Raw genomic sequence first — 12,375 nt, forward strand, 5'->3', positions numbered from 1 at the left:
AACTTGTCAACTTCAGCAAAAAAGAAAGTTAATTAGTCACAAAACTGGAAGTTCCAGAAGGGTTTCATGAAGATTCTGTCTTTACTCATCTTTTAGTTATGTTTGTCTCTGCTTTCCTTAATCTCAGAATCATTATCATCTACTGATTGATGAGCTTCCTCTAGTAAATTAACAAAGGCTGGAGCAGGGTAAGATTATATTCTCCTGGCATCATGACTGTCAAGGAAAGAAACAGGTCTAACTTATTCCCACTGGTTTATTCATTCAGTTGCCTGACATTCATTTAACACATATTGGCTGAGCACCCTTTGTGTCAGGTTAATTCTGGAAAATTCCTGGTTCTTATAGACCTTGTTTAGACCACATGCTTCTTCTTGGCCAGGAGAACAGGGTATGTTGATAGGCAGTACTATGCCAAATGTCTCCATCCTGGTTGGGAGAGTAGAGGGTACCATTTTTTATTTATATGGACTTGAAATGGCACCTGAAAAAAGAAAGGCATATTATTCCCAGTTATAGGAAGATGAGAAATGTGCTGGGCAGACAAGAACCCATAGCTACAATATTTCACTCAAATAATGAGGGTCCTGCATAATTAATGAGCTGGGCATAAGGTTCAAGTGGAGAAAACAGTAGAAGATAGGGAATTATTTTTTCCATTTCTTTATTATTATTTTTTTTTAATTCCACTTTGGAAAAAAATCTTAACTTGATTAAATTGCTCACATACTTGTTTTCATTTCTGTCTGGGTTTCTTATGCAATTCCCTATGCTATTTAATTGAGATGTAGCTGAAGCTTTGTGAGACTGCTTGAACTTCACAGTATATACTCTTTTTGCATAATTAAAAAAAGGAGGTTCCCAAGCAAAAGTCATGAAGTAATTTCTCCCTTGTTCCCTACAAAAGAAAAGCTTAATTTTGTTCATCTTGATGTTTACATAATTCTAAATTTGGATGGATAATCCTGCTTCCAGCCCTTCCCCAAGTAAATTTGTCTTCTAAACATTCATGATCTTAATACAGAATTTTAGGCATTAATGAATCAGTTCTTCCTTATTCCTAAATTCATTACAGTCTTCTCTTGACTGTCTCACTAGTTTAGATTCTGTGTCTAGAAAGCAGGTTTTCTCCATTCTTTTTCATTTACTACAACAAACATGTATTTACTACCAGTTAGAAACCAAGTTCTTGGCTAAATTAATGGAATACAAATTCTTCTCAATAAGGTACTTGGTTACTTATTACTAATTAGATGTCCTCAAAAACTCCCCCTGCCTTCATTCCCAGCCACCCCCATCTTCACTGGGTTTCTGTAGACTTTATGTGGCACAAATTTCAAACACATTTGGGGTTTGCTAGTACCTAGTGATTCACTTTAGTGGACTTATATTATCTTTTAAAATTTCTACAGCATTTCCTGAAAAGATTTACCCTTTAGGAAAGCATGCTGGATAGTTTTTATCACCTCCTATTTTTACTACCTCATATTTTTTTTGGGTGCTTTATGATTTTATTCTTATTCATTTCTCTAATCTGCCTGCTACTGCTATCCATGTTGATAATGTATGAGCTTTAAAGTTTTTTTTTTTTGAGTTTTGAACATTTCTTTTTTTTTTTTAAATGTTTATTTTTTTGAGAGAGAGAGGCGGGGAGGGGCAGGGAGAGAGGGAGACACAGAATCCGAAGCAGGCTCCAGGCTCTGAGCTGTCAGCACAGAGCCCGACGTGGGGCTCAAACTCACGGACTGTGAGATCATGACCTGAGCTGACGTCAGACACCCAACCAACTGAGCCACTCAGGTGCCCCTGAACATTTCTTAATGAACAAAAATCTACTTGGTTCCTATTGTCCTTTGGAGGAGATAAATACTTCTTATGTGTCAATTGTGTGTGTGTGTGTGTGTGTGTGTGTGTGTGTGTGTGTGTGTGTGTATGTCTTTCTTAAGGTGTTCAAAGGGTAACCTTGGTGACTCTGAGGTGGTGTATATACTTGGGGATTTTAATTGGGACAAAATCAACAGTATGGTGACAGTGAATGCAATTTTCATTTACTTACCTGAGAAGTCACTTTTTTGTCTTTTTTTTTTCTCGAATTACCCTCTGGGCACTAAGAAAAATGACTTTTAAAATATTTTAGTGATATTCTTACAACGTGGCTTCACTATTCTCTTTATCTAAGAACTGACTGTTTCCTTCTATGGTATCTACTTTAAATAAGAATATAATATTTCTCATAAGCAAGATTGCTCATTTCAAAGCTGACTAAAATAGGCATTTAATTTTTTAGCCTTTCTTCACAAATACTAATATGTGAATTCTCCCAAGTCTTTTAATAAATGAAGAATAAATAGCAGAGGCAGACTGCTTCAGAACCTTATTACATGATAACTGGATGCTCTGATCAGTAAAATGGATCATAGTAGTTCAGAACTTATGATTTCCTGCTGCTGGTCATTATGAAACCTGACAGCAGCAAAATAAGGGGCGCATTTTGAATCTGTTGAATATTATTTTCACAGGATGAACACAGACCCACCTACTGCAATTGACTTTGGGAATTATAACATAAAATGGTGAATGTATTAAGAGCAATAGTGACTTATTTTCCTGTCTTGGCTTTATTTTGACCAAGTTACTTTCTCTAATTAATTTCAGCACTTGGAGTCAATATGGGGAGTTTTGGTGCCAGTTTTAAATTATGCACCATGGGATAACCCACTTAACCTCTCTGTGACTCAATAATCAGGCTAGACTGAAGAATATCTAAGGTTCATTGTTGCTAAAATGTCTGTGAATTAATAACACCCAGGTTACATACATTTATCTCATGCTGATATTTACTTATCTTTTTTAAAGTTTATTTGTTTTGAGGGAGAGTGAGTGTGAGTGCACACCAGCATAAGCAGGGTGGGGCAGGGAGAGAGGAAGAGAGAGAATCCCAAGCAGGCACTAATCTCATGAACTGTGAAATCATGACCTGGGCCAAAATCAAGAGTCTGTTGCTTAACTGACTGAGCCAGCCAGGTGCCCCTCATCTATTCTTTTGTAATTATTTTTAACCTTATTTTGCTAGTAAGTTTCTAGAAAGCCTATACTCTTTATATATTCTTTTATCTTCTTCCACCCAAAGGTTTGCACAGAGGACTCAGTAAATGTTTTTGGGTAAAGATGATGATGATTCAGTTGAATAATAATGATGATGCATTAGGTTAACTGTGACCCATTCCTACTTGTGAAGACTTGGGTGTGGGAAGATACTGGTGAGATTGTTCTTGATTCCTGCCACTGTTCCTTTTTGGAGCAGATGCTGTTTCCATCCTCTCAAATCCACACAGCTCTAAACTTTACCACTAAAGGCTGATCATTGTTAACACCTGAGAGTACCCTGGAGATTTTTTTTTTTCTGGTTGTAGCAGCACATTTGACCTGTGAGTAGAGTATATGGTTCCACAGCCACCTTCATGTGAGGACAGAAGTGGTAGAACATACCCATATCGTGGGATTTTATTGTGCTGGAGAACAGCGTCCATTCAAATCCCTAATACCTTCTTGCCTTTTTTCTTTTTCTAAAACAAGAAGGCGTCTTTATTTCATGTCAACATTAAAATTAGAATATTAACTCACCATAGCTGAGATTTCCCTTATATCCTGTGCTTTTAGTCATTCTATAGTCCTGAAACCAACCTTCAAGTCTATCAAACTCCCACCATCACTGTAGTTGGCTAAGGGATCTTATTACTTCTTACGTGTATCAAAACTCATACTGAGCCATGAGTTTTGGGTTGCAAAAGAGGATTCATTTTCTGTACTTGTCTAAGTCTTTGTCCAAAAAACTGAACAAAAACAAGCACAAGTGTGATTCCTAACATCTTTCTTCATTCACTATCATTTTGTTGGCAAACCGACCAAATTGCAGTGTTTGAATTAACTTTCATTGAGTTGGTACACAGGGAATGATTAGGTTCCAATGGTTTATTGTTTTGTTAGTATATATTAGCCTAAGTAGTTGGCCTGAATTTCCTCAGCTGGAATCATTAAGGCAAACATGGCCCTTAAACAGTGAGGGGGAGCAAGGTGAAGAAAATAGCAGTTTGAAAACAAGGAATGCTTCAGTTGTTGGAGACTTCAGATAAGGATCTTTGGGTAGTTTCTGGGTACCATGATGGCACAAAAACATGAGGAGTACGGCAGGCATAAAAATAAAATAGAGGAGGTGCATATTAGATTCCCAACTAAAAGAATGAATGAGTATATAAAGTATAAAAGAGTGTTGGTAATATAAGAAGTAAGTTTGTTTACTTTGAGAAAAGACGTGAATTTCTTGAGAAAAGAATATTATGTGAATTTTATTAAAAAAGAGTTTTCTTATCTTAGGAAATTACTGGCCTAAAATTAAAGTTGATTCAGTAATGAAAGATCAAATTGAGTTGTATATATTTGTTATTTTCCATTAGTAGCCTTATAAGTTTAATAATTTGGAAAAGGAAAAATAAACAAGATCAGTATTTTTTCCCATGTAGCTAATATAGGCGCTTCTTCACCCTTTTTCCTAATGACACTTATTTGCTATATTTTTATATAATTAATCCATAAGTTTATTTGAATTTAACATGTTAACTGTCAGCCCAGAGTCCAACTCAGTGCTCAATGTCACGATGCATGAGATCATGACCCGAACTGAAATCCAGAGCTGGACTCTTAACTGACTGAGCCACTCAGGTACCCCTCTTTCTTGATTTTTTAAATATAAGGTTATGTTAAATAAACATGGACCTAGGCACTCCTTGAAATACATGTAAGCAGCTAGATTATAGATAAATACATAATTTTCTGTGCCTCACCTAAATATACATTATGATTTCCTCAAAAGCAGTTTGAATGTCAGATTGAAGTGCCATATCCTTCTGGTTGTATGGGGGTATTTATACTAAGCTAATATGTTGTTGTGTACCATTCACTCCATATCTCTTGACACCATCTCTTAGGTTCTCCCAGATGTTGAAATGCATGACCAACTACCATTAAAAATGCAATTAGAAGACAGATGTTATCCTAAAGTGCTAATAACCAAATTGGATTGAATCTTGTTACTACAGGATGTATGCGTATTAAATATTGACTTATATTGCATTGGGTTCACCATTCTTTTAGGACTTGAATACTCAAGACACAAACCACATTTAAACTTGATATTTTAAATGGTCATTAATCCATAGAGACAGTGAAGAAGATAAAACATTTACACAGAGTACAAATAATGGAAAACATAAAGGAAGACTACTTATGTGGGCATATGAGCTGCTCTCTGAGTCAAATGACCTAAGAAAAATGGAAATGTGGAAAAAAAGAAATATGAACTAAATGTTCATTGGGAACATTTGTCATATCATTTCTATTTGTGATCAATATAGTGGCAACTGATTAAAAGCTGCCCCTTTCAGTAGATCAGTTCATTTACCAAAGCAATAATCTTAACAGTGGTTAGGTACAAACAGCAGTCTTACTCTAATGGCTACAAAAATCAATTAAACATTTTTTAAATGTACTATAAGCTCTTTGAAAGTCTGATTGTGTAGCTGATTTCATTGTGCTCTGTTTACATAAATTCCTTTTTTTTTTTAGATGTCTGTGGAACATTACGTTAGTCATCTATTAGAGGAAATGAACTCTGTTGACATAAAAAACACTCAGGAAGCTTGAGTGTGGTATCTTTAGGACTACCCTGATGCAAGACCCAAATGTATATCTTACAGGGAAAACTCTTGCCATCAAAAAGTATTGAGATTGGTACTTGTTTCCATCTTTCTCAGAATGGACTTAATGGGATATTACACCTGCATCAAGTGGGTATTACCTCATCCATATCTCTTGGTCTTAAGATATTGAACATGGATTACTAGCTTCTTTCTTTTCATTAGCCGAAATGGGTAGCCTCTTTGTGGTATGTAATTTTCCTTGGTCCCTGTCTGTATTGATTCTGTTTCAGTTTTTGTGATCCTCCTTCTTCTCTTTCCTGGGATTCCTGGTGTCTTTATTCATTTAACAAATAATTAAAGAGTGGCTACTACATGTAAGGCACTGTTCTAGATTCCATGGAATCAGCAGTGAAAAAAAAAGTCCCTGCTCATGAACTTTACACTCTAGTAGAGGAGGATAGATATTAGACAAATAAATGTATTGTATACCAGATATTGATAACTGCATGGTGAAAATAAAGTAGGTTAAAGACAAGACAACTTTATATAATTAGGGAAGGCCTAGCTGATGAGCTTGCATTTGAACAAAGCCTGAAAAAGGATGAGCATACGAGGCATCCCAAAATCTGAGAGAAGAATTTTCCATGCATAGCAGCAATAAGGCAAAATGCCTTCATGTTGAAACATGGTTGGAGTTTTCAAGGAAACTCCAGTAGTGAGCCAGGAGAATAGTAGATGAAGACAGAGAGATAGTGGGGTGGGGGGATTAGAGGACAGATAGTGCAGGGTCTTGTAGTTCAGTAAGTTCTGAAGGAGATAGAAAATTATTGAAAGTTTTTGAGAAAGTCCTAGAAGCCCCTTTGTGCCCCCTTCCAGTCCCTACTCCAGAGAAAACCTATTCTGACTTTTAATACCATAGATTACTTTGGCTTGCATTTTATAAAAATGGAATTGTGCAGTGTTCTCCTTTGAGTATCTAGTATATCATTCAAGTTACATTTGAGAGATTGGTCCATATTGTTGGATATAGTTGTAACTTACTCATTCTCATTGTTGTGCTGACTTTCATTGTAAAAATAGGATATAATTTATTTCTACATTTTCCTAATTGAGATTTGAATTGCCTTGGCTATCATGGACAGTGTGGCTATGAACTTTTTTTTTTCTTTTTACTTTCTTTGAATGAGCACATGGATACATAGAATTGCTGGGTCAGAAGTTATATGTATATTCAACTTGAATAAATACTACCAAACCTTTTTCCAAGATGATTGTTACAATTTATACTCCAATCAGTAGTGTTTGAGGGTGCTAGTTGTTCTGACAGTCCCGCCTTTGTGTAATCTACCACTTTCCTTTGTGTGTGTGCTCCATCTAGTGACTTGCTTCAAATCTTGAGAATGTGGCAAAAGTGATAGGACGTGACTTCAAAGATTGGGTTGTAAAAACTGAAATCTGTTTTGCTGGCACTCTTACCTTCTTGATTGCTTACTCTTATGAAGCTGTCTTGTGACCTATCGTATGGAGAGGCCTTATGACTGCAAACTAAGGAACTCAAGCTTCAGTCCAACAGCTAGGTGGGAAGTGAATGCTGCCAGCAACAGCTGGAATGAGCTTGGGACAGCTCCATCTTTAACGGACATTAGTTTAAGATGACTGTAGCCTTGGGGCACCTGGGTGGCTCAGTTGGTTAAGTGTCTGACTTTGGCTTAGGTCATGATCTTGCAGCTCATGAGTTTGAGCCCCGCATCGGGCTCTGTGCTGACAACTCAGAGCCTGGAGCCTGCTTCGGATTCTGTGTCTCCTTTTCTCTCTGCCCCTCCCCTGCTCACACTCTGTCTGTCTGTCTGTTTGTCTCTCTCTCACAAATAAATAAACATTAAAAAAAAAAATTTAAGGTGACTGCAGCCTTGTGAGAGACTCAGAATCAGAAGACCCCAGTAAATACAAAGATTCTTGACCTGTGGGCAAAATAAGTGTATGTGAGATAAATAAATGTGATATAATAAATGTATGTTGTTTTATGCCATGAAGTTTTGGGGTAATTTATTACACAGCAATGAATAACTAATATATTGGCCATTTAGATATATTCCTTTCTAATATGTCTGTACACATCTTTTGTCCATTTTTCTGCTGAATTATATGCTTATTTATTTGTTTGCATATTTATTTATTTGTAACTGTGCTTTAATAATTATGAATATTAATTCCTAGCATCTGTATTGCATATATCTTTTCCCACTTTTTAGCTTGCCTTCTTACTCTTTTAATGGCATTTTTTTGATGAATAGTGAATATGAATTTTAATGTAGCCAATTTTATAAAATTTTACCCTTTATAATTAATGCTTTTTGTGTCCTGTTTAAGAAATTTCTTCCTATCTCAAGGTTATGAAGACCAATATTGGTCTATGTCTTCTTTTAAAATTGTGTTCTCCCTTTAACATTTAGATCTATAATCCATCTGAAATTAATTATATTTGTGGTGTGAACTAGGTATCCAGATTTATTTTTATCATATGAATATCTAATTAATCCAAGTACATTTATTGAAAAGATCATCCTTTCTGCATTATAATACAATGTTACATTTGTTATAAATCAGGTAACTCTGTATGTCCAACTCTTCTGTGTTAACTTGGTTAAGCTGAGAACTATGTTTCCAAGAATCTCCTTCTCTGAGTGGTTTTTCCATTAGTACTGGCTAATAGAGGAACTTGCACAAAATTTGGAAGGAGAAAATAAGGAAGTGGCCATTATTCTGAAGCTTTTCTTAGATATGTCCGTGGACAGACACAGAAGTACTGGTGGATTCTAGCTTTTCCTCATTCTTCCCCTCACCATGTCTAACTTTTCTTCCTGACTGCTCCCCTTGCTGGCCAACAGTAGCCCTAGGCTCCTATCAAATGCTTGGCAGTACACCCAGAGGAGTGATAGTATAAGGAGACGACAGTTTGCTGTAGACCTTACACTAGTTCCTTCTTAATGTCTATAGCTAGACAAGCTTGTTTTGTTCATTTGTTTTTTGCTTTGTTTTTAAAGTATCCTTGCAAGTTTTGACTTTCCCAGTCATGCTAATGCATCAAGAGGATTGGTTAGTGACTCCTTCCCTGACTCTCCAACTCCCCTGAGAACAGAAGGCATAAGCATTAGATGTAGGCAATGTGAGAAATCCTGTCCTGAGTGAAGGCTGACACAATGCGTGGGTCTGGTTCTGGCCTCTCGTGTCTGTAATTTTGGTAAGTTTTCCTATTCTTGCAACAATTATACACTAACTTAATTATTATAGTTTTATAATGAATCCTGGTACCTGGCAATATAAGCCCACAGATTTGTTCTTCAAGATTGTTTTGGATATTTTTGGCCCTTCTTATTTACAGGTAAATTTTAGAGTCAGCTTGTCAATTTACACACACACACACACACACACACACACACACACACACACAATATTACTGGAGTTTTTATTGTGATTCCTTTGAATCTTTAGATCAATTCAGAGAGAATTGGCACTTTCACAATAATGTATCTATGGACCCATGCATAATTTAAATAGAAATAAAATGAATTTTCTACAAACTCTTCTAGAGCATAGACAAAAGGAAACACTTCCCAAATTATTTTGTGAAGCTATGATAACACTAGTAACAAAATGAGTTAAAAGTTGGAGATTCTCATATTGGATAAAAATGATATCCAACAATATGTTGTTTGGTTTGGGTATCTTTTCAGCAATCTGATATCCAAAGTAGGGCTCCTTCCCTTGCTACAAGGAGGAGATGAAATGGAAAGTTCTGCTACTGACCCAGGTTGTTCTAATTCCTCAGAGTCACAAATTTCTTTACATCTCTTTGAGCAAGGTCTAGACATTTCCTTTTCCTCTGGGATAAAGCTTTGGACAGAAAAGCAGACATCACAGGCCTTAGAGCTGTAGCTTCTAGATCTTGTAAGAGATGAGTAGACCTTATTTGGGCTCTTCTTTTGGAAAAGGGAAGAGTTATGAGAAGGTGGAGCCAAGGTTTCCATCTTAGCCATAGGAATTAGCTGATGCTAAGTGAAGCCATCAGGAGCCCTTGGGAGCTGCCCCAAGGACCCTGAGTCAGAATCTCCCATCCTGTGCTCCATGGACCTTTTACAGACTCTCTTATGTGGAGACTTAACTCTTCAGTGTTTCTTTACTTCTGTGAACCAGCAGGATAGGAAACAAATATTATCCTTCATCTTCTGGAATGTTTTAAATAGTAAGCCCTCTGTCCCCTTGAGGAAAGAACTGGTTATTTAATTGTTAATGATTTGGGCTTAAGGCTTAATATATCATAAATGAATAATGTGAAAAAAATGAATAAGTTTTGAGAAGAGAGAGAAGGCTTCCCTTTGAAGGACACTGGGAAAGGCTGCAGAGGAAAGGATTACCCTGAAATTAAGAGGAAGTAAGAAAAGAGGGAGAAAGTGAGAGAGTTGCTACAGGGATCTCAAAAAGCCAACAGGCTGGTCTTAGTGAAGTTTTCTGAAAGGAGAGAAGACCCAGGTGAATGTCCTGGCTAAGACACTTTGGGTGATTAAATAGCTGTACCAAGTAGCTTGTTGTCTTGCCCATACTCAGTGCCTATGCCTTCTCCTCTGTCCTTGTCAGGTAACTCTAGCAGATCCTCTGTGCCCTATGCTCACTGTTCATCACTCTCTCCCTACCCCACCTGCCCAGGTCTTTATGTACTGTAAAGAAGCAGGCAGCCTGCCTGTTTCCTAACTGGGTTGTTGTGGGGAAGCACCCTTGGACCTGTTTTGGGAGAGTGATGAAATGAACAAACTGGATACTCTCTGACCTAAAAAAGTAGTAGGTGACAATCCTATCATCCTATAATTCTTCTTGTCCACTTGTTAAGAATTTAATCACTACATTAACTTTCCCACTAAAGAATTCCTATTCAGTTTTGAGGACTGAGCTCAAATGTGATCTTTCTCTCTCTCTCTCTCTTTTTTTTTTTCTTGAGAGAGAGACCAAGCAGGGGAGAAGGAGAGAGAGAAAGAGGGGGGGAGAGAGAGAGAGAGAGACAGAGAGACAGAGAGAATCTTAAGCAGAATACTTGCTCAGTGAGGAGTCCAATGTGGGGCTCCATCCCATGACCCTGGGATCATGACCTGAGCCAAAATCAGGAGTAGGATGCTCAACCGACTGAGCCACCAGGCACCCCAAATGTGCTCCCTTCTGAGAAGCCTTTCTCAATTCTCTCAGGCAGAATCCTTGGCTTCTCCCTTAGTGTTCCTATAGTCCTCACTTGTCTTCATTACAAACTTTGTCACATTATTTTTTAATTATTTGTAAATATTTGTTTGTCTATGTGCATCATCCTTAGGCCATCATCATATTCATATTTCTTACCCCCATAAATGATGGTTGACATATAACAGAGTCTTAAAAACTATCATGGAAGGAATCCATCCCACAGGCTACGTAATTTGCAGATTCTAGTGTAAAATGAAATGTGGGGCCCTTGTTGAATAATATTAAGAAGTTCAAGATAGTCACCATACAGCATTAAACTAGGTGTGAGGCCCTTCTGAGTGTGGGGCCCTGTACCACTTCTCAGGTTGCCCACTCATGAAACTGGTCTTAAAGGGAAGTCACTCTTGGGTTCAGCAAGACCTGTAATGTGATATAAATTCTACCATATTTTATTTGGCCCAGCTGATAGAACTGGTAGTACTCAATGGTATTTTAATTTGAAATTTTAGCCTTTATAGTAGAACATTATAAAGAATGGCTCTATGAAATTCGTGTGTGTGTGTGTGTGTGTGTGTGTGTGTGTGTGAACATACTCATACAGGTTAACTATATGTGTATATATACTATATATAGTATATATATGCATATATATATAGGTTGACTATATGCGTGTATATATGTGTGTGTATATATATAGGTTGACTATATGTGTATGTATTTATATATATATATATATATATATATATATATATATATATATATATATAGGTTTATTTATTTTGAGAGAGACAGAGACAGCATGAGTGGGGGAGGGGTAGAGAGAGAGAGAAAATCCCAAGCAGGCTCTGTGCTGGCAGCACAGAGCCTGATGCAGGGCTCAAACCCATGAAGCCATGAGATCATGACCTGAACTGAAACCAAGAGCCAGATGCTTAACTAACTGAGCCACCCAGGCACCCCAAGTTGACTATATTTTGAATGAAAATATAAATGTTGCATATGTTGTACTTGATTAATATATACTATGATGTCTTTATTCTGATTATTGGGAATTAGAATTAGAGTAAAGAATGGTTAGGGCACCTGGGTAGCTCAGTTGGTTGAGCGTCTGACTTTGGCTCAGGTCATGATCTCATCGTTCGTGGGTTCGAACCCTGCGTCGGGCTCTGTACTGACAGCTCAGAGCCTGGAGCCTGCTTCACATTCTGTGTCTCCCTCTCTCTCTCTGCCCCTCCCCACTTGTGCTCTCTCTCTGTCTCTCAAAATAAATAAATGTTTTTTTTTTAAACAATGGTTGTATTCTCTTTTCAGTTTCAGGAATTACCACCAGGACTTCATATTTATTGATAACTTCAACATTTATTGAATATATATTATGTGCTAGATAGTTGGCTCAATGTTAGAGATAACCATTGTAAACAAGACATGAACCATTCTTGAACAAAGATTGTGT

The 12,375-nt window shown here is 37.1% G+C and overlaps 1 non-coding gene across 1 annotated transcript; it reads right to left on the reverse strand.

The window, feature by feature from the left end:
• Positions 1 to 3,731: 3,731 nt before the first annotated feature.
• Positions 3,732 to 3,858, reverse strand: LOC121027926 (small nucleolar RNA SNORA40). The gene has a single exon (XR_005789007.1). It is a non-coding gene; the product is annotated as a small nucleolar RNA SNORA40 (small nucleolar RNA).
• Between the last annotated feature and the right edge of the window lie 8,517 nt (positions 3,859 to 12,375).

Source organism: Herpailurus yagouaroundi, unplaced genomic scaffold (assembly GCF_014898765.1).
Source record: "Herpailurus yagouaroundi ecotype Mexico unplaced genomic scaffold, PumYag 77, whole genome shotgun sequence".
Classification (NCBI taxonomy): Eukaryota; Metazoa; Chordata; class Mammalia; order Carnivora; family Felidae; genus Herpailurus; species Herpailurus yagouaroundi.